Here is a 20,339-nt window from a genome sequence, read left to right as displayed (position 1 = left end):
ACACACACACACACACACACACACACACACACACACACACACAGACCATCATAAACCCCAGAATTTGAACACCAGTTTGTGTGCAGTTGTGAGCATTAGGGGTGCACCAAAAAAAATCGATTCACATCAGAATCGTGACTCTCATTCACAAAGATTCAGAATCTACTTCAAATGTCCTAAAATCGAATTTTAAAAATAAAAATTCAAGCAAATCCAATGGCTGTCAGCCTCCATTTTATAACTACAGTATGTGGGCCACCACATAGTTGGACGAAAAATCTGTTTCCTCCAAAAAAATGGAGGAAAGAGAGATCTAACTGACCCTATCTTCGTTGATTGCAAAGATTTGGACGCATTTTGTTTTTTTTACTGAATAAGTTCGAATTTGACATGAGCTTCACTGTGTGCAAGGTTTGCAAAATGAAGATGAAGCACTTTGGGAACACAACAAATGGGCTCAAATTATCAGATTTTAATTTAAAAAACTGATTTTGAATCGAATCGTGGCCCCAAAAATCTGAATCGAATCGTGAGATAGCAAAAGATTCCCACCCCTAGTGAGCATGCATGATTTTTCCAATGGAATATTTAATGGTGACTGTGGAGACCCACAGACCCATTGCATTCAGCATTTACATATAATGCTGAATGCAGTTGTCAGCTTGTAGACTCTGTATTTTATGTAATAAAGCCCAATGCTTCATTTGTTTTAATGCTAACAAAATGAGCTAAACATTTTGGTTTTGTCTTTAGAATTAGATTCCCTACATGTGTTATTTATTCCACAGAACATGGGAAGTGGTAGTCAGTGATAAGCCTTTTTACCAATAACAAAAATAACAACACTCAAATATATGAAAAAATAATGTCTGGCCTCAAGCTAAAGAAACAAGGAAGAGAGAAGAAATTGTGTGCAAACGCTTTTAAACTTGACATCTGAAAATTCAATCCCTATACTTAAAGCAATTAGCCCAGAGTCTTGTTTTCTCTCTTCTCTTTGTCTGATGCTTTCAAATTGTTTTGAGTGTCAGCAGAACAAAGTACTTGGTAACATCATTACAGGCAAAAACAAAAGCAAAGTCTGACATGTTTTGCAGGAACACGATTTGAATTAACTGATTGACTTAACAGTGGAGAGGCAAACATTTCTATGAATTAACAAACAAATAAAAACTGTTTTTTTTCCGAATATATAACAGAACAAGTACCAGGTTCAATCATTCATTTATTTGTATTTTTCATTCTGTTGAAAGCACTTATGACATATTGATTTTAACATTTTAATCAGAATTTTGCACAGCGGCATCGCATCGTCATAAGAGTTTGGCAGTGGCACGTGTATTTTTTTTAATTTCTCCATTGTTTTAGAGCCTCACATAAATTAACTGCCTCATATCCAAACAAAGGCAGGTTTGATCAAGTAAACCAACCCAGTTGACAGACTAAATGCTACTACAAGCCACTGAGCACAAAATGTTTAGGAAGATTGACAAGTGCATGGTTAATGGTCGTGAGAAACTGTGTTCGGGGCTTCCTCTGTAAATGCTATTTTTAAGGGATGAGCGGGCAGGAGGATTAAGGCGGCAGATACCGAGCCCCATGACACTTTGACAGATGTGACGCTTGCACCTCCCAAAGTGAAAGGGTCTTTGAATAAAAGAGCTTCTGCTATGGTTTCTGAGCAGTGGCCCTGAGCCCCACGGATCAAACCCAAAGAAAGGGTCACGCTGTTGCTTGACTACCGGCATTTAGGGCTTTGCTTGGAAAAATTAAACAACTAAATGTGAGGGCTGAATATTCCTGGAGTTCACCTTTCCCACCCTTGCACCACAATCACAATTACTACTTCTCTCCACATATTTTTTTTTTCTATTTTTAAAAGTTAGATTTTTTGTTTGCTTAGAAAAAAGCAAAAGTGAATCTTTAATTTCTAAGTCCAATAAAAGCCCAATGCACTATTTTCTGATGGCTAATAGATGATTAAAGAATGGCCTCAGTGAAAAAAACAGTTTTATAACATTGCCAGAGGCTTCTTTAAATGACCCCCACGTTTTCCTCTTATGTTGTAGAGACCTCTACATGGTCGAACAGTCCAATAGTTTTATCATCAACTTCAGGTTGCATAGGTACTTTTATGACAGATGTGCAGTAACCTACTGGAAAGCTCTATGACCCACTTTTAAAATTTAATCATTAGAACAGCCAGCTCAATAAATTACTGATTAAAAATGTACCTCAATACATCTACCAACCATCAAGACTTTTTTACTAAAAACATGCATTACTAACAAGCACAGTCAGTGAAACTGCATACACTTTTCTTTGTGTGTACATTTAAAATTACATATTTTTGAAGTGATCTTGAGTTTCAATGAGCTCTAAAACACATTACTGCAACTGTCACAACAGGTCTCAACATTGTATTTTCACAGAACTGATAAACGTTTATTGGCAACACTCTGTTAAAAGAGTTTTAAACAGGGCTGGCTTGTTAACATTACACTTCTTGAAAACACAACCATTGCATATTGTCCCCACATAATACTGATTTCACTGTGTGCCACAAAAAACCTCACCAACATTTAACAACCGTCACTTTCTAAAGAACATGATGAAAAGACATTCCGTAGTGCACTGCTCTGCTTAAAGAGAGGCTTGAGGGCTAAGATGGTGCTACAGGAAGGTAGCTTCATTCATTGTGTTAAGAAAAACCAGAAAGAGCTTTTAATTACTGTTGTTAGAGCCCCGCTTTATCATTAAACCCCAAGGTTTCTGACAACAACCACCGTGCTGCCATGGCAACGCAGTGTTGGAGGAGCGATGCCGGTGCTGCCGTTTCATGTTTTCTCTTTTTGCTGACTATGAGATGCATCCGTTTGCTCAAAGTCTGCCCGTTGACCTACACCCTAATCCTGAACCCTCTCTGATGAGTGCAGGTGGACACATCAGTCAGCTGAGTTGGCACTACTTCACCCATGAGCTAAACAACACATCGCAGCTGGGTCCATCACTTATTATGTAACCCAGCACACACACACACCCCGCTGCAAGCCTTGTTCATACCCAGCACTAGGGCTGCCATGATTCGTCGACGACTAATCGACTATTAAAATAGTCGATGACTAATTTAATAGTCGATTAGTCGTTTTTTTTTTTTGTTTTGTTTTTTGTCTTTTACTTTGTTTTTCTCTCCAAACTGCTTTGACACATTCCACTGCCTTTCTATCCTTGACACATATGCACAGTAGTGGTAACTGAGGTAGGCCGTGGACATCACAAGACATTATACAGACAGGCTCTAGTATCATGGCTACCCGCCAACGGAGCTCAAAAGTGTGGGATCATTTTAAGAAAATGGAGAAACCTGAGAAATGCAATATCTGCAAGGCAGAACTTGCCTTCCACAGCAATTATTTTTAGTTAGCATTAGGACTGAACAATATATCGCAAATTTATCGTTATCGCGATAACAGCCAGTGCAATATGCATATCGCGAAAAATGCATAAATTGCAATAAATGATTGGCTCCAATGTTTGCATTTATGTTGTTATCACCATCAGTCTAATAAACAAAATGGACCAGAGAAACAATATAAAATCATAGTCATTCCATCATGGTGTAATGGAAATTATGTATTGTTTTTTGCTCTGAACCCAGAGCAGAAAAACATCAACACTTTATTAATTTTTTATTCATTTATCGCAAGTCATATCGTCACCGCCACATTAAGCACTGTTATCGCACATCGCAGGTTTTCTTGATATCGTGCAGCCCTAGTTAGCATATAGCTAAAATCTAACGATGGTTATATAATAGCAGCTGCATTCTGGCGCGATAAGCTGTATAATTTATATTCAATAAATGTATGATACGATTAGTCGACTAATCGAAAAAAAATAATCTGTGATTAATCGACTATAAAAATAATCATTTGTTGCACCCCCCACCCAACCCCAACTCCTTCTTGTGCTCAATTGGCTATTTGCAGGGACAGCTGCGTTTAGTGACAACTGCGTATCGGAGACGGTGCTTAAAACAAATAAACAACTTCAATAAATGGAGTTCATGCAGTGAAATCACTTTCTAAAGTCAAACAAAACAAGAATAAAGCAGTTTTCTTATCATTTTAACCAGCTACACTTTATTAGCTTGTTGGTTTGTAGCACCACACATGCTGCTTTCACACGTGATAAGACTAAAGGGTTGCAACCATCTTTAATTTTAATACTGATTCTGCTTTTGATTCTTAGAAACAAATTTTGTTACTAAGCAATACTAGCCCAAAGTGTGATTGGAGCAGTTGCCTGGCAACATTACCTTATTGAATCTCATATCAGGAAGCAATGAGAACCACTGGTGCTTTGAGCTACAGCCCTCTAGATACTTTTTTACATCTTGGGTACAAACTGTGATGTCCAACAACAATCAAGTCTTTTAAGAGCTTATTATAGTTCTACTTGTGATTTCTTGCAATTATCAGCATGATGCCCCAGAGAGGACCAAACATTTAAATTTGATATGTAAAGCTACACAGTCTTAGTTATCTCAGTCCACATAATGTCTCCTCAACGTTTGTTTAAGGTTAACAGACAGCAATGAAAAACCAGGGCAAAAAGTAGGGCTGCGTGGTATATGCAATAGATGGTAGAAAAAATATGAAGTTGGCCTACGGTAGAGATGTACCCTACGTCCTGTCGTCTGTTACGTCATCGCAACTGTGTCAACATGGCTGAGAGTGCAGAGACACCTGAGCAGGAGGAGTTTGAAATAGAATGAAGAAATATAGAGTTTTAGGAATAAATCCTCAAAATTTCCCCCTTCAGCTGTAGAAAAAGTTAGGTCGTGACGCGGGACACGGGATCATTTCCTCCTCCCCCTCCCGCTGCACGTCACGCAGAGCGAAGCTTTAACAACCGTAGTTGTTTTACACCCAAGTTGTCGGAGAAAAAACTTTTTTTATGTATTGTTACCCACAGTGATGATAAAAAAAGATGTGGATGTTCGTTCAGTCATAAATCCATCTTGCTAATGTAACAGTTCTGCTGTGATGATGAAGATGAGAGCAGCAGAAGGTCAGTTCAGCAGGCAGATATTACATTTATTTGGCTTCACCATACTTACATTCCAGTTATCTGAAGTTATTTTATGACAGGACTATGTGCAGCTTAAGCCCCTTAAGGTCCAATCACACTATACCATTTTAGGTAACTTATATCAACTCAGAATTGTTTTTATGTCTAAATGACTAATTTCACTAGAAGTCCTGGTTATAACATCCACTTTATTTTGATATTGTTGAAAATTCGAGAAATGTTTTTGTGTGTTGTTGAAACTGTTTTGTAATATATATAAAAAATTATTTTGTACTTCTGTTATGTTCATTTACACTACAGCAAAAATACTTGCTTTTATTATGATTACAGTTTTCTGCAAAATAAATGCTCTAAAAATTACATTATCTTTGCTTTTTATGATAATTTTCTACTGTGATATATACGTTACTGTGAAGGGATTCAATTTATACCCTGATATGAACTTGAGGTCATGCCACCCTAGCAAAAAGGAACACTTCCTTCCTCACAGTAAATCAGTAATGAGTCCATAAAATGCATTAAATAATGCAGGCGAGTTGACATGAGCACTTCCATTCAAACCTCTCCTTAAATACAGACACCCCCCACCCACCAAAAAGCAGTCTCAGAGATAAAGGGCCTTCATCAGTCACTTCATTAAAAACGACCCTGGGGGCTCTCGCTAAACAGGCTTTGCTTCTACACAGGTGCACTGTCTTTAAAAAGTCCCAGTAGGGCAACAAACTCTCCTGTGACAGGGTCACTTAATGAGAACCATCAACATCAACAAAACACTCATCATCCAACAGACTCAGCAGAGGCATTGGCTTGAAACCGTCTGCATGGCAGTGGAGTGAATCAAAACAATATGCAGCAAATTTGGGGAGAAAGAAGTTATCGACTGTAATTAAACAAGAGCACTGTTTGTTTGCAGATTATTGCATATGTAGTGGTCATTTACAAAGTGTGTTTCATCTGGGAAATTAGTTGTTGGGACGCCCTACAGACACACACACACACACACACACACACATATATATAGTTATGGTTTAGAAAAGCAAAGAGTTAAAGATTTGCAAACAGAGTAAATAATGGGGAAAAAATATGAAGTCAGAAAAGCAGCCAAGATAGAACAAGATAAACAGAATAAACTTACATTGTATTAGTCCCTTGCATGAGGAATATGAATTATACTGTATATATTATTGGTGTGAGACTTTTTATACATATTTACAAATAAATGCAGTGTTTCTGACTAGATGTAAGGTGGTAGGTGTTGAATCTACAACTTGAGGTTGTGCATGAACTGTCTAACGTGAAACACAAACAAATAAAAATTCATGTCAAAATGTGAGAATTGGTGCACAAACACCTTCACGCTTTCCACGGCACTTTAAACTTAAAGCTTTTCCATCAGAGCAAAGCTTCCTAGCTAAATGTCAATAACCTTTGGAAGATCAGCATAGTTCAAACTTCAGAAACAACCAGTTAGTTTCTCTGCCTCAGTTTTTGGAGACTAACACTTCCAACCTCCTTTGTTCAAATAATTATTAACCCGTTCAGCGCTGAGTAAACATGTTAGGAATTTTTTTAAACTAAAAAAGCAAATACACACTTGTGTGAAAGGGACAAAAACACTCACATTCACTATATAAGGAATGCTGTGGGAAGTGGGGCATGAACATTTTATTGTATTTCTGCACGCTGAGCTGGAGCAAGGCTGCAAACCATGAGGTCATCCCTATTGTGTACGCACAGTATGGTCACACATTCCTCTACCTGCCATTGTAGACCTGGGGCTTAGCTACATCCATGGTGGAGCTTATCAAACATGTTTAACTTTAAAATGCAACTGAATCTCTACTGTAGCTTTAATGGTCATTCTTGGGAGAAGTCAGTGATGCAAACAGCTGCAGTGAACCTTTTAAATCATCCAGTAAGCAGCAGCTCAAATCATACGTGCCTTTTGCCTGTTTTAGGTTCTGCACTCACCACCTGCAAACCAGATGTTGTAAACCTCACGACTGTTAATCATTTTTATGCATTTGAAAAACAATTGTAAACATCTCCACTTGATACAGTAAATTTCAGGTCGTGTTGTAAAAACAATATAAAAACTGATCTCTACTGTAACCTTTTAGCATTGTAACTATAGAACTAGCTCCTACTTTCTACTTTGTATTACTTATTGCAGGTATTGGACAATATATATCAATGACAAGCAGTGCTTTATTGTATTATAAACAATATAAGTACTCTCTGAAAAGTTTAAGTGAGCATTTCAATCATTTTGAAAACAAAGTACCGGTAGTTAAATACACATCATAAAAATGGAGGAGCAACAATAACATCTGAAACATAAATATTTAACACTCTTTTTCTTTAATTTTCATTTATCTTGATCAATAATTTAGGGGAACCTGAAAGTGCTACAAAATGAGCAGCACATCCATCTCTTGGCAAGTGACAATCAGGGATTCAGCAAGCAGTATCCCTCATTTTGCACATGGATCTGCAAAGCAGGAAGACTGCAGCGAGTTCAGCCAAAAGCTGTTGCAGCTTTCAGTAAATCAAGATGGATTTATGAGTTTACTAACTCTGGCACGAACCGGGACCTGCTTGGAACCAACAAACCCGAGCAAGATGCCTTTCATTACCAGGCTCTCTTGTCCACGGCACAAAAATTGAACGGTAACGTTTCATTCAGAAGATAAAAAAAATGCCTTTGATAGGCACCCAACTTTATTTTTAAAGCAGGCAAAAAGAACATCTCCACAATGTTTTATTCAAAAGCAAACCAACTTTCACAAAACCTAAAAATATTTCATAATAGACATAAGAAAATGTGCATTGTGTGCTGAAATTGATTTCCTGTCAATTATGCAATTTTTTTCAATATTTTTGATTTGAATTTTTTGTAAATGTGCATCATTTATAATAAAAAATAACCACTAAATTCACTCCATCACATAATTTGTAATAAATTAGAAAAAACATAATCAGGTTTTGTTAACAACAATTACCAGTATATGAGTTGTTTATTTATTTTGACAACTATTATGGCTTTAAAATGTACTTGAACCTTGTCTTTAAATTAAACATTTTATCAAATATCCTGCCAAGCTCCATTACCATAAATCTCAACTAGTCAGAAGATTATGTTTGGTTTGTTGAGACTCAGTGGGACATGACAGTCATTAATGAAGGAAGCTTAAAGCAGTGACAAAGTTCAAAATCAAATAAATCTCAAAACTAGAGTTTTCTCTCTGAACCCCATCGTATCTGTCCATGACAGAAGACATTCTGTACTTTCTGCTAAATTTTACTGCTACAATGTTTGCAGACAAACCAAAGGATACTTCATGGCAGGATGAGAATATTTTAAGTGACACTTTAACCCTTTCATTCAGATTTCACATCCCTGTCAGCTGATGTGTTGGCCTTGCCCTCTCTGCCACTCAATGAACAAACTGCTGAAGTCAGCTCTAATGCTACGATGGCAGCAGTGAATCTATGTATTTTCATGCAAACTGGTTGGTAAATAAAATGTCACATTGAACAAATGACCGGGATACATGATGCAATTATTTTTCAAATGCAAAAGCATTTTTTAAAATGTTCATGTCATAAAAAAAGAAATGGCTAAATTTACAAAGAAACACCAGGTACTTACAAAATGATCCCTGTCACTCTCTGTGGCAAAACTAACACTAGACAATTCAAATTTAAATAGAACTGAAACACAATGACTAATTGCATTAGGCATAATGTCATGATTAAATCTGTTAACAAAATATGTTTGATGTAAAAATGGCTGCTGAGAAAGCACCCTGTTTTAACAGCCTTTCAATTGTCTCCCCTGCAAGCAAATATGTGAAAAAACAAAAGCATTTTCTGGGATTTACAAATTAAATAAAGAGTGTACTATCAATAAGAGTACTGAAAAGTATAGGAATAAACATTTAAGTATAGATTAGGGGTGTCCGATCACCGATCTTTAAAACGTCTGACCTGCCCATTCTGATTTTATCAGATACCAGTTTTTTAAATAACTGACACTGTCAGGTGTTATAAGGTCACAACGCACCGTCGTAGTGCCAATCTTATTTTGAAAAATATTAAATAACCTTGAAATAATACAAGCAAATACGTGCCCACAAATATCTGCATACGTTTATCCGTTATCACACAACGATTTCCTAGTAACAAACTAAATTGTGTCAGAATAGCACTTCTTTCATAAAAACCAGCCCAAGCAGCCAACAGCAGCAACATCCTTTTAGTCACACAGCAAGACAGGAATTTGAAGCTCCCTCTGCTTGGAAACAGATGGCAAGACAGTTGGTAGGAATTTCAGCAACGCTCCAAAGCATGGTAAGAGATAAGATTTACAGTTCTTGCGCTCAGTTGTGTTCCCGCAATGTCATGACTGTGTCAGAGAGGAGCAGAAGAGAGTGTTCAGGACATCCCGAGAAAACAATCAGTGTCACATGCATGAAAACCGTTTTCATGCACGGCCCAGACTCTTCACACACAACTATCAACATCTAATCAGCTCCTGTATTTGACTATCAAACATACCACTAAATTTAATGCTCATTTTATAATATAATTTACCAAAACATTCTGCTAAAACCATAATACTAAAGGGTAAATGTGATGTTATTCATAACCATACAATAAAAGTATATTTCAGCAGCAGTTTTTGATTCACATAGATTGTTTTAGTAATCTCAGGGCTTTCCTTTTTTTTCTGAATGGATTAGCCTGCCTGGTCATTGTGTTAGGAGGTTCTTACAGTTTTTGCTCATCTGTCACAACTGAAATTGGCACGGCTTCACTTGCTTGAATGCATTTACAGCTCAGATTACGAGGTTATTTAACAGATAGACAATAATTCCAAAAATAGAAACTGGCCCAACTAAAATAAATTGCTTTTCACCTCTCAGGTGAACGAGACCAAATCAACTGCTTATTTCTCGTTTTCTGGCTGCGATGAAAGGTCCTGACAAACTATCAAGAGCGCTTCAGCTTCATCTTCTGCAAAACACCATGGATCAAAGAGAAATGCAATTTCGCATATCTGAGAAAACACTGCAAGGTCTGTTTGTTAAGTGAAAACAAAATGCAGGCTTGCACTTCAAAAGCATCAAGCGCACACAGATGTAGTCCTTCAAGCAAAGCTGCACTCAGGTCTTTGGGGAAACACTTTTTGTTTACTGTTTGAAACATAAAAAGAAGAATTCCCATATTTTACGATGTAAAAAATAGCTGTGTACGACAAATAAGTATATAGAACAGAATTAGTTCACTTGTGGTTTATAATGATTGATATTTTAGTAATGAGTTTGGATAATAATATGGTTTTAGAAAGAATGTGAAGATGAAACCTCATGAATTTATGTTCTTTCTTTGTAATCCTGTTTAAAACAAGAATGTATTGCTGACATGATCCCAGCTGCAAATGCAGCATGAAGCAACAAATTATCCTAACAACTTAGAAAATTATTTTTGCATTTTAGTTATGGCACATCTGAACATAACTTGAGCACGAAATAGAAGGGTGAATTATTTATAAAGGATAAACACTGATTCATCTGAGCTGTGTGCTTCATTAACATATTCTGCTTCATCAGGGATCTATTTAAAGTTAGAGTTTTTTTCCCCTTTTATTTATCAAGAGACTTACCACCTCAAGACGTTAAACAAAGGAAACTTCCAATCTAATTACAAGCATGCAAATGGAGAAAGAGAGGAAGAATTTAAATTTTAAAAATGGTAGTAATTGTTACAAAGACGGGTTAAATTAGCATTGCTCTACTGAATGGAGGAAGAAAAGGGGAAGATAGTGAGGGTTGTGGGCAGAAATGATGAAAATGTCAGAGTCCTGGCATGTCTTCCTTAACAGGAAGAAAGTGAGATTTGAGAAAAAAGATGCTGTCAGAGATGGCAAACAGAGGGAGGTGGGATTGTAGGTGGTAGAAATGTTGGGAAAAGTAGCAACACAACCAAAACAGTAACAGTGTGGGAGGTCGTAAACAGGTAAGACCTCATTACCAGCGTCTGTCAGTGATGTGCTGCATGCTTATGATAAAAAACAGACAAACTGGAAGGTTAGGAGATTGTAAAATTTGATTTTCTGACTTGCATTAGTGAGCTTTTCTTAAGCTGAACAAAAAACTATGAACTAAAAAGGAAGTCCCCTATGTTTACGATGAAGTGGGCTTAACCCTGCTTGAAGACGAGTTTCAGACAACTCCTGCTGCTTAATGGTGCGTTCACACCAAACGCGATTTCAGCATCAGGAGCATCAGGTTTACATACAAAGTCTATGGTGGACGCGCTTCAAGCAACGTCGGGAAGGGCTGCGGCGCCTCAAGCGCGATTAGAGCAGCGCGATTTGAACGATTTGAACGATCTGAGCGTTCGACACGCTGAGGCGCAAATCGCTGAAGTTAGAAAATCTGAACTTTTGCAGCTCGACGCGCCGCGTCAACCAATCAGAGAGACTCCACTGTGTGACGTAGCGACATATTTCCCGACGGGACAGTTTACTGAATGATGTCCACTAACCTGAAACAGATGGAGAGGAGCTCTTTAGCTGAAATCGAGTGCCTGCAGTCGGTGTCCTGACAGGAGATATCCGCACCAATGCGTGGCAGCGACTCATCAGACTGGACTCGGGACAAAAATAGTCCTGAAAGCGAGCTGTGAGCCTCTCCTGCAGCTCCTGGGTGATGAAACTCAGAATGTCTCTGAATTATCTGGTGAATTAATTATGAATTAATTATCTGATGAACGTGACATGCTCTTGCTCTCTGTAAATAAAGCAAAGCCACTTCCTCATCCGACATTAAACAGAGCCCGACAGAGGAGGGAGGGGCGGGGAGGCTCTTGCCGTGCAGCGCTTCAAGAGCTGACCTGCGTCTGACCTCAAAGTGCACAAGCGACCAACTTGAAGCGATGGATGCGATTTTGAAGCTGAAATCGCGTTCGGTGTGAACGCAGCATAATCCAGAAAACATCAGCAGATTATTAAGGAACTGTCCACACAAACATGATCCTTTTCCTCTTAAACGGGGCATCATTTCTCAAAACATTTCCATTTGCATCAAAACAGAGAACTCAAAAGCTGCAGTAAGGATGCCAGGCTTGTTTGCAGCGCTGCAATGCTGCCACGAACGTACACCAAAACAAGAAAAAACAAAGTCCAAACTCAAGCACAAGAACGGTGAATAAAAAAAAGCAAAAACCAAATCCTTTTTGTGGACTGGTGACAAACTGGGACTTCTCTTTGTGTTACATTAAACCACTGTAGACAGAACTCCAAGCAAGTGGTTAAGCTGGAGGTAATGGGGCTCTAGGAGAGGATGGAGGAGGCAAATGTGAAAAATTATACGCATTACCCTAAAAATGATGCTTACAATAAAAAGGGCTTAGCCCTATTTGAAGTCGAGTTTCAGACAACTTCAGCTGCTCGATGCAGGAACATCGGCAGGTGATTAAGCTGCTCTACACCTTCACTGGTCTTTCAGCTGTCCGTCAACACTCCCAACGTTTTTCTTTTCCCCCTTTCTTTTCTTCTCTCCAACTCCTCTTTTATTCAGCAGCTTCATGTGTGACAGAACATGCGCGCCTCCACCTACACAAACGATCTCAGCAGCCAACCTAATGTTGTGAATGCGACACAGCCTGCAGATCTGCTCAGCCGTGGCAATCATGAGCTCTGACGAGGCAGGGCTGAGGACGCGAGACGTTCTGCGGCTCAGACGCGAGTTTGTTGCTTCGATGCTGGGAAAACGCAGTCGTTTGACAAATACCTACCGCCGATGTGTTGCACGCTGAACGCGAGACTAACGGACACCCGTAGAACAGAAGAGTCACGTCTTTGACGGGCTCATTTAGGGCGCCTCGGAGAGGAAACAGGGTGTTTCTGTGTGTGTCTGTTTGGGACCCCTAGAGGGCTGAAAGCTGGTAGCCTGAGGCAAGACTACACAGGTGGAGATGGCAGTAATTACACAAGACAGAGCGTCTATGGGGAGTCCATTTATAACAAATATTCCACCTGGGATGTCATTAAAGCAAAGAGAAAAGGTCTGACACGTGCATGGAATAAGAATGCCCTTAAAGCAAACTTTAAGTGAACAAACATGCAATTTAAACTTTAAATGTCACTCTCTGACAACCTGTTAATTTGTGTATTACAGTTAGAGAGCTTTTCAGCATGTCATTGCAGCACTGTTACGTCACTATTTAAATATGGATAGACAACTTAGGCATTTTGACTGATTTGACCGACCCCAGCATGGAAAAGCCTTCATCATGTCACCCATGTTCAATTATGAGTCTTTATTAAAACAACACCACATCAAATTATCCATGCAGAAATAAGCAATAATGACTTTTTTTTTTAAGGAAGCTTTAAATGCAAGACTTGTGACAAAGAATTACGTGTTGGAACATGAAACGTACTTCAACAAATGCTTGATAAAACTGAACTAAGATTATTCTAACTTTGAGATAAGCTTTCAAAGAGCCCACTTCGACCATGAACATTTCTATTTTGTTTTATTTTTTATTGTTTTGATCTGATGGAGGAAAATAAAATGATGCAGCGTTGACAGGAAACAGGAACCACACGACAGCTACAGATTTTTATCTCAATTATCAGGCAGTCACGAAAAAAAAAACCCTAAACAAACAACAATTATCGTTATCAGGAGGTCATTTTGTAAGATTTCCTGTTTCTTCAGGAGGACAGAGGGAGAATCATCTTCCTTTTTAGGCTGCGATACGTGAATGGGGAGTAAAAAAAAAGCTAAAATACTCGATAAATTCAATGCAGCTAAAATATGACTGATTTATTAGCTAAACTGCATGAGCACGAGCTGCCTTACTGGACTGCTAGCTAACTTTTCTGTAGTTTTATTCGGAAAGAGTTACCTTTAACAGATGTTTTAATGAAATGTGTGCAAACACTATCATCTCACAAGCAGCTCTTCTGCGGTTAGCGGTGTTTATATGATCCATTTGTGCCCATTGAGAGAGAATGGAGCGCGTGCTTACCTTTAATTTCTCCCACCTTGCCTCCTCGCAAGAAAAACGAGGCTCGCGCTGGTCAGTCGTGGATACACACAAACCGTGACTGCGATAGAAAATAACCGGAGGAGTGGTAATACCTTCACCTTTATTTATTTTTCTCTGCCGCTGTCCGCGAGCTCCGCCGCCGACCGCCTCCCCGTTTCTTCAAATCAGAAGTTCATCCAAAGTTGCGACGATTCGCTCCGCCTCGCGACGGCGATGAGGTCACTGCCTCGCCTCTTTCTGCGTTCTCGCGATACTTCGCAGAGCGGACCCGTTCTTGATGCGCAAATCTCGCGATGCCAACAAGAGCGGATGAGCAGACTGCTAATCAAAAGAGGAGAGCGTTGCTGTGGGAACAGAATCCGATGAGGTCTTTTCTTTTTTCTTTTTCTTTTTTCAACCGACCACTGTTGGTGCATGTTTGGCAGCTGAACACAGCAGAAAACGGTCGTTTTTTTGGCATCACGTGCTGCAGTGATGTACTGTATGCCAAAACAACTGGACAACTATCAAAAATACTTATCAAGATGTCAGTAATGGTCTTAAAATGTCTCACTGTGTTCAAATAATCCCCCTGGTTTGTATGAAAGGTTATTAATTCAATTTTAACTGCTGGTTGTTGACAAGTGGCTGTTAGGAGTAATTAAACATTTGATTTTTAACTGCTTTTTGTTAGCAGACAACCAGAAATGCAAATTTGGACAACTAAACTACCTAATTTAACCTTTTTACAGTCACTTAGTCCGACCAGTTTATCTTCAAGAACATTTTCTTCACTTACTTATTAAATGTAAATATTTTTGATCATGCTTTTCTACATTTTTTACAATTTAGCATCTCCAGTATATAAGCATTCCTTTAAAACTTAAGTTAGTTTTAATATTCTTTAGCAAATTATATTTTTCTCTGGAACTGTCGTAAAACAGACATGCTAAAGAATAGAAATAATTATGGTATTTATGATGAGATATATTAATAATGAACATGCTCACCCACATAAGCAAATGCACACACTGGATCTGGGGAGAAAATTGTGACGTTTACTTGATTTTGCTGTTACTCTGTTGAATAAAAAGTTATTTGTACTCAGGTTTTGTATGGGACCGTGCCAGTGTGGGATTATTTTAAAGTCACACGAGCTTTCTCATTTATTGTGCTTCATGATGTGTCGACTTGAACTTTTCACAAGTTGTTTTTGTAAAACCCATCTGGTTATTTTCCATGTCTAAGATCAACACTCACTCATTCAGATATTGGAGACTGAAGCTTCTTTATTTCGTTGCAGCTCACCCTGACCCTAACATCTGTGATTACAGATGTTTTTATTGTGATTAGAACTGTCTTAAAGTGCCTCACTCACATTACCACACAGTAATGGAGATTAATGAGGAACATGACATTCACATGTCTAAATATAGACTTTGATGTGCATGAACTCTGCAGAAAAAAATGTCTTAGTGTTGCACCTTTAATGTCAATTATTCTCTTTACAGCTGGATGATTTATGACAAATTGATCAATGACGTGTTCTGCTAAGCACCGTTTCCAGAATAACTCCCATCAGCTGACTCTGTTGTTACCTCAGCTTCTAGTTCTGCTGAGTTAACTTTAACATTTTAAATTAAACTCTAAAACAGATTTTTCATCTCTGCTGTATCATTAGGTGCATTGATTTGTGAAGTTGTGTCGATCATCAGTCTTAAGAGTTTAACTGTTTGCCTGAACATCTCCTAAATGCTGCAGCTAACAGGTATGCTGCCAAAGATCACATCTCCACATTCTGAGGATTTACTTACTCATTAGATATAAAACCAAACTCATTCCATTTGATGTAAAATAACTCGTTCTCTATCGACCTGCAGGAACACTGTGCGCTCGGTATGCAGGTCTGGTTGTTCCCTGAAATTTCCAGGATAAGAAAGAGAGACAAGGTCTTTAGTTATTCAGCTTGTGACCTCTGGGATCAGTTGCCTTCAGTCACTTACTCACCTAAAACGTGTGCAGTTGGAGTATAATTAGCAGAAAAACCAAGGAAATGTGTGTGTTTGGTGGATTATTTTAATAGTTGGAACAATAAATCTTATAGCTGCACTTGATAGTCAGCCCCTGGGGGGACCAGAAGCTCAAAATAAGCAAAATAAACTGTTTCACAGAGAAGATTTGGCAACTTTTTCATGTGTGCAACTCAGCTCTACTGCTCATCCCATGAATGCATGTTCCTTACAAATGTGGCTCCATTAAAAAGAGAAATTAACAAGCTTTCCAACAGTATATGATTTCATAGAGGCATTGTTACATCAAAGAAATAATCTACTAAACACAAATTTCATTTTTTTGTGCTAAATTTAGTTGCTATAGCTGTTTGATCTTGACCAAAACATGAATGCCTGTAACCATCAGTTTTACAGATATTAACCTCAAATTTGGCTGTAATAGCTGAGAGTCATCCTCATCTCATTTTTTCAAGCACAAGACATTTTTATCCATCCATTTTTCCATTTTGGATCATGTTTGTGTTTAAAAGTTCATTTTAAAAAATGTGCATGAGGTGAGAGGACTGTTCTTAGAGGGGTCCACACACAATAAAACAAAAACAAAAATATAACTTTACAACAAAATTTAAAAACAAACTAAACAATAAAATTAAAAAAGGCAAAATCAACTTCTCAAGTCAACCCTACACCGTGACAACATCATAGTGAGATGAAAAATGAAGTCACTTTAATATAATTTCCAACGATGTCATTTCAGCAGCAACGCACTCCAAGTTCTCATTTCTAAGTGATTTTGTTTTTGGGAACGGACATGTAAAGGCAACTGCAGAACGTGTCTCATTAAAAATATGTCGGTGAATTAGGTACATTTTTAAAAAAAATAAGATAAAGATGAAAAGTAAGTATTTTTGTAGTATTGTCAAAGCTTTGCCTTCACCAAACTGCACCAATATGGTCAAAAAGGAAGGATTGTTAGCTGCACACATAACCTTTGCAAACTCCACCTGCCTCTTTTCCATCCATAACATTAATTATTGAATCATTAATTTTTCATTAGATAAGAGAACATTTCACTAATTAAAGCAGCTCTGCAGGTGATGAGGGAGTGAGCATTATGAAGTTTAATTTTGTCTCTCCTAAACTGTCACTGCTGAACACTTTTGCTGTTTGTATTCCAGAACCTTCCTGCTACTTTTTCTTATCTGTAATTAATAATTTGTTAATGACAAGAGTTCTTTAGTTGCACCGACGTCTTCTTAGTCCCACTTGTTCCAAAATGTCACCTAGGATTCCACAACAATCTAATAAAGACAAAGAAAAATCAGCTTTCTGTCATTTAAACTGGTCCTGCAGCAATATGAGCCTGAACTCTTCCCCCATTCTGTCATGTGGCAGATGTTTGTGTGGGGGTGGCTTGTGTTGTTCTCTAAAGGAGTGATTCCCAACCAGGGGTACGTGAGCATATTACGGGGGTATGTGGAAAAATTTCACAGATGTGTAAAAAAATAAATAAAACTAGGACTGGGGTATGTAGGGCCCCATGATTTCCACAATGCGGAAATTGCAGATGGAATCACAGAATTAACACAAAATGGAATCTAGTATAAAACGTGAAATCTCACAGAATTTGCTCATTTGGGCGAGTTTCTGACATATTTTGGACGCTGCTGCTTCCTGCACCTGCCATTACCTGGTTTATTTATTTAATTACTCATTCACCTTCAAGGCAACGTTTTTATCTTTATGTTTAACAAAAAAATCTGAGAATTAAACATTCAAGGGGTTAATTAAATACTTTTCATTTAATAATAAGTTGTAGTGCATTGTAGTTTTGGAGAATCATCATTACGTTTGACTGAAGGGGTACTAGAGGTATGACAAAATGGCGCTGGGGTACACTGTTCCTTCTACCCTTTACGTTGTTCCAGCACTTTCAGGACCTTGGACAGTTCCTTCAGTCCTTCACACTGTCTAAAGTCCTGAAACATTTCAGCACTTTCAGGACCTTGGACAGTTCCTTCAGACCTTCTCATATTCTAAAGTCCTGAAACATTCCAGCACTTTCAGGACGCTGGACAGGTCCTTCAGACCTTCTCACATTCTAAAGTCCTGAAACATTCCAGCACTTTCAGAACCTTGGACAGTTCCTTCAGACCTTCACACTGTCCAAAGTCCTGAAACATTCTAGCACTTTCAGGACCTTGGACAGTTCCTTCAGACTTTCTCATGTTCTAAAGTCCTGAAACATTCCAGCACTTTCAGGACCTTGGACAGTTCCTTCAGTCCTTCACACTGTTTAAAGTCCTGAAACATTCCAGCACTTTCAGGACCTTGGACAGGTCCTTCAAACCTCACATTCTAAAGTCCTGAAACATTCCAGCACTTTCAGAACCTTGGACAGTTCCTTCAGACCTTCTCACATTCTAAAGTCCTGAAACATTCCAGNACATTCCAGCACTTTCAGAACCTTGGACAGTTCCTTCAGACCTTCTCACATTCTAAAGTCCTGAAACATTCCAGCACTTTCAGAACCTTGGACAGATCCTTCAGACCTTCACACTGTCCAAAGTCCTGAAACATTCCAGCACTTTCAGGACTTTGGACAGTTCTGTCAGTGCTTTACACTGTTTAAAGCAGTGACTAGGAGCAGCATGTATGACCAGGAGTACATGAGCATATTACAGGTGGTATATGGAAAAAATTTCCAGTTGTTAAAATAAATGAATAAAAATAAGACTGAGATACGTAGGGCCCTGTGATTTCCGTAATGTGGAAATTGCAGATGGAATTAAAGAATTAACACAAAATGGAATCCAGTATATAATGTGGATTCTTTCTGAAATTGCTCATTTGGGTGAGTTTCCGAAGTATTTTGGACAATACAATGTATTTTGGACTGCTGTTTTCTGCACCTGCTGTTTTCAACTTTATGTTTAATTTGAGTTGAAAAAATAAAATGCCTGAGAATTAAACCTTCTTCGGGGTAAATAAATACTTTTCATTAAATAATCAGTTATAGTACATTATAGTTTTGGACAATCATCATTACGTTTGACTGAAGGGGTACTAGTGGTAAAACAATATGGCTCAGGGGGTACACCAGTCTAAAAAGGTTGGGAACCACTGCTCTAAAGGATGCCTCCTCCTGCTGAGAATTAGAAGTCTAATTGGGTTAACCACATAATGTAATTCAGTTAGGATTAAATAATTACCAGCAGTCACTGACAGTGAGGTTTCCCTTTCTGTAAACTCTCATCAGATGCTTTTAAAGCAGAAAGAAACACTTTAAACTCTGAAAATGGTAGAATCTTGTAAACTTAGAATCCATCATCACTAAAAATAACACCTCAACGTCTTTTACTGACAGGAAATACATCTTTGTAATTTCTTGTGTTAATGTTTGTTTTATATCATTTTATAATAAGAAATGTCATATTTTATGTACTTCTGTATTTTTAAAAAAAAATTTTGTTTAATTATGACTTTTTTGTGTTTATTCTCTCTTAACTTTGTTTACGTTTGTATTTTAGTTTTTACTTTTTACCTAAAACGTAAAGTGTAACACAGTCAAATCCAGTATGGATACTGGTATCAGTTCCAGGCTTCATTGCAGTTCCCATAATCAACATGCATTATGGGAAATGTAGTGTACGGTCAGTGCTGGCTTTAAACCAACTCATTTTAAGACATTAATACATGGCTATTCAACTAAATTGCTCAGGGGGGGCAGTGGGCACTATACTCAAGACCAAGCCGGTCGAGGCAGATGGTTGCCTGTCCTGAGCCTGGTTCTGGTTCTGCTGGAGGTTTCTTCCTGTTCAGGGGGAGTTTTTCCTCTCTGCTGCTGCAGGTGTGCTGCTCAGGATGGGAGACTGTGAAGAAGTAAAGATTCAACACAATCTGCTGGCTTCTTTAGATTTATTATTTTTTGTGTCCTTGTTGTGACTTGGTGCTATATAAATAAACTGAACTGACTTAAATTATAATACAATACATTCAGATAAAGTACATTATGAAATGAGATGCTGCATCTAAATAAACCAGACTGCATCAAATCATGTTTTATTCATCCCAATCAAGAACAGGGTGACAGTGGAAAGGAAAGACTCTCCTTTAAAGTGTATCTTACCCCCCTGTGAAAAGATAACTCCGCCCCAAGGCAAAATTTGAAAAATGCATCAAAGTGGG

The 20,339-nt window shown here is 38.2% G+C and overlaps 1 protein-coding gene across 4 annotated transcripts in view; it reads right to left on the bottom strand.

Annotated features, from left to right (window-relative positions):
- Positions 1-14,340, bottom strand: part of sipa1l1 (signal-induced proliferation-associated 1 like 1) — a 78,387-nt gene extending 64,047 nt beyond the window's left edge. For 2 of the 4 annotated variants that reach the window (XM_014015729.1, XM_014015731.1), the window contains exon 1: positions 14,140-14,330. The gene's annotated coding sequence lies outside the window, so the exon portion shown is untranslated. Of the gene's footprint in view, positions 1-14,139 lie in introns of all 4 variants that reach the window. The other 2 variants (XM_014015730.1, XM_014015732.1) reach the window with 2 other exon arrangements.
- Positions 14,341-20,339: the final 5,999 nt, after the last annotated feature.

The sequence above is a fragment of the Austrofundulus limnaeus genome, unplaced genomic scaffold, assembly GCF_001266775.1.
Source record: "Austrofundulus limnaeus strain Quisiro unplaced genomic scaffold, Austrofundulus_limnaeus-1.0 Scaffold133, whole genome shotgun sequence".
Classification (NCBI taxonomy): Eukaryota; Metazoa; Chordata; class Actinopteri; order Cyprinodontiformes; family Rivulidae; genus Austrofundulus; species Austrofundulus limnaeus.
This window is presented reverse-complemented; position numbering and strand designations above follow the sequence as displayed.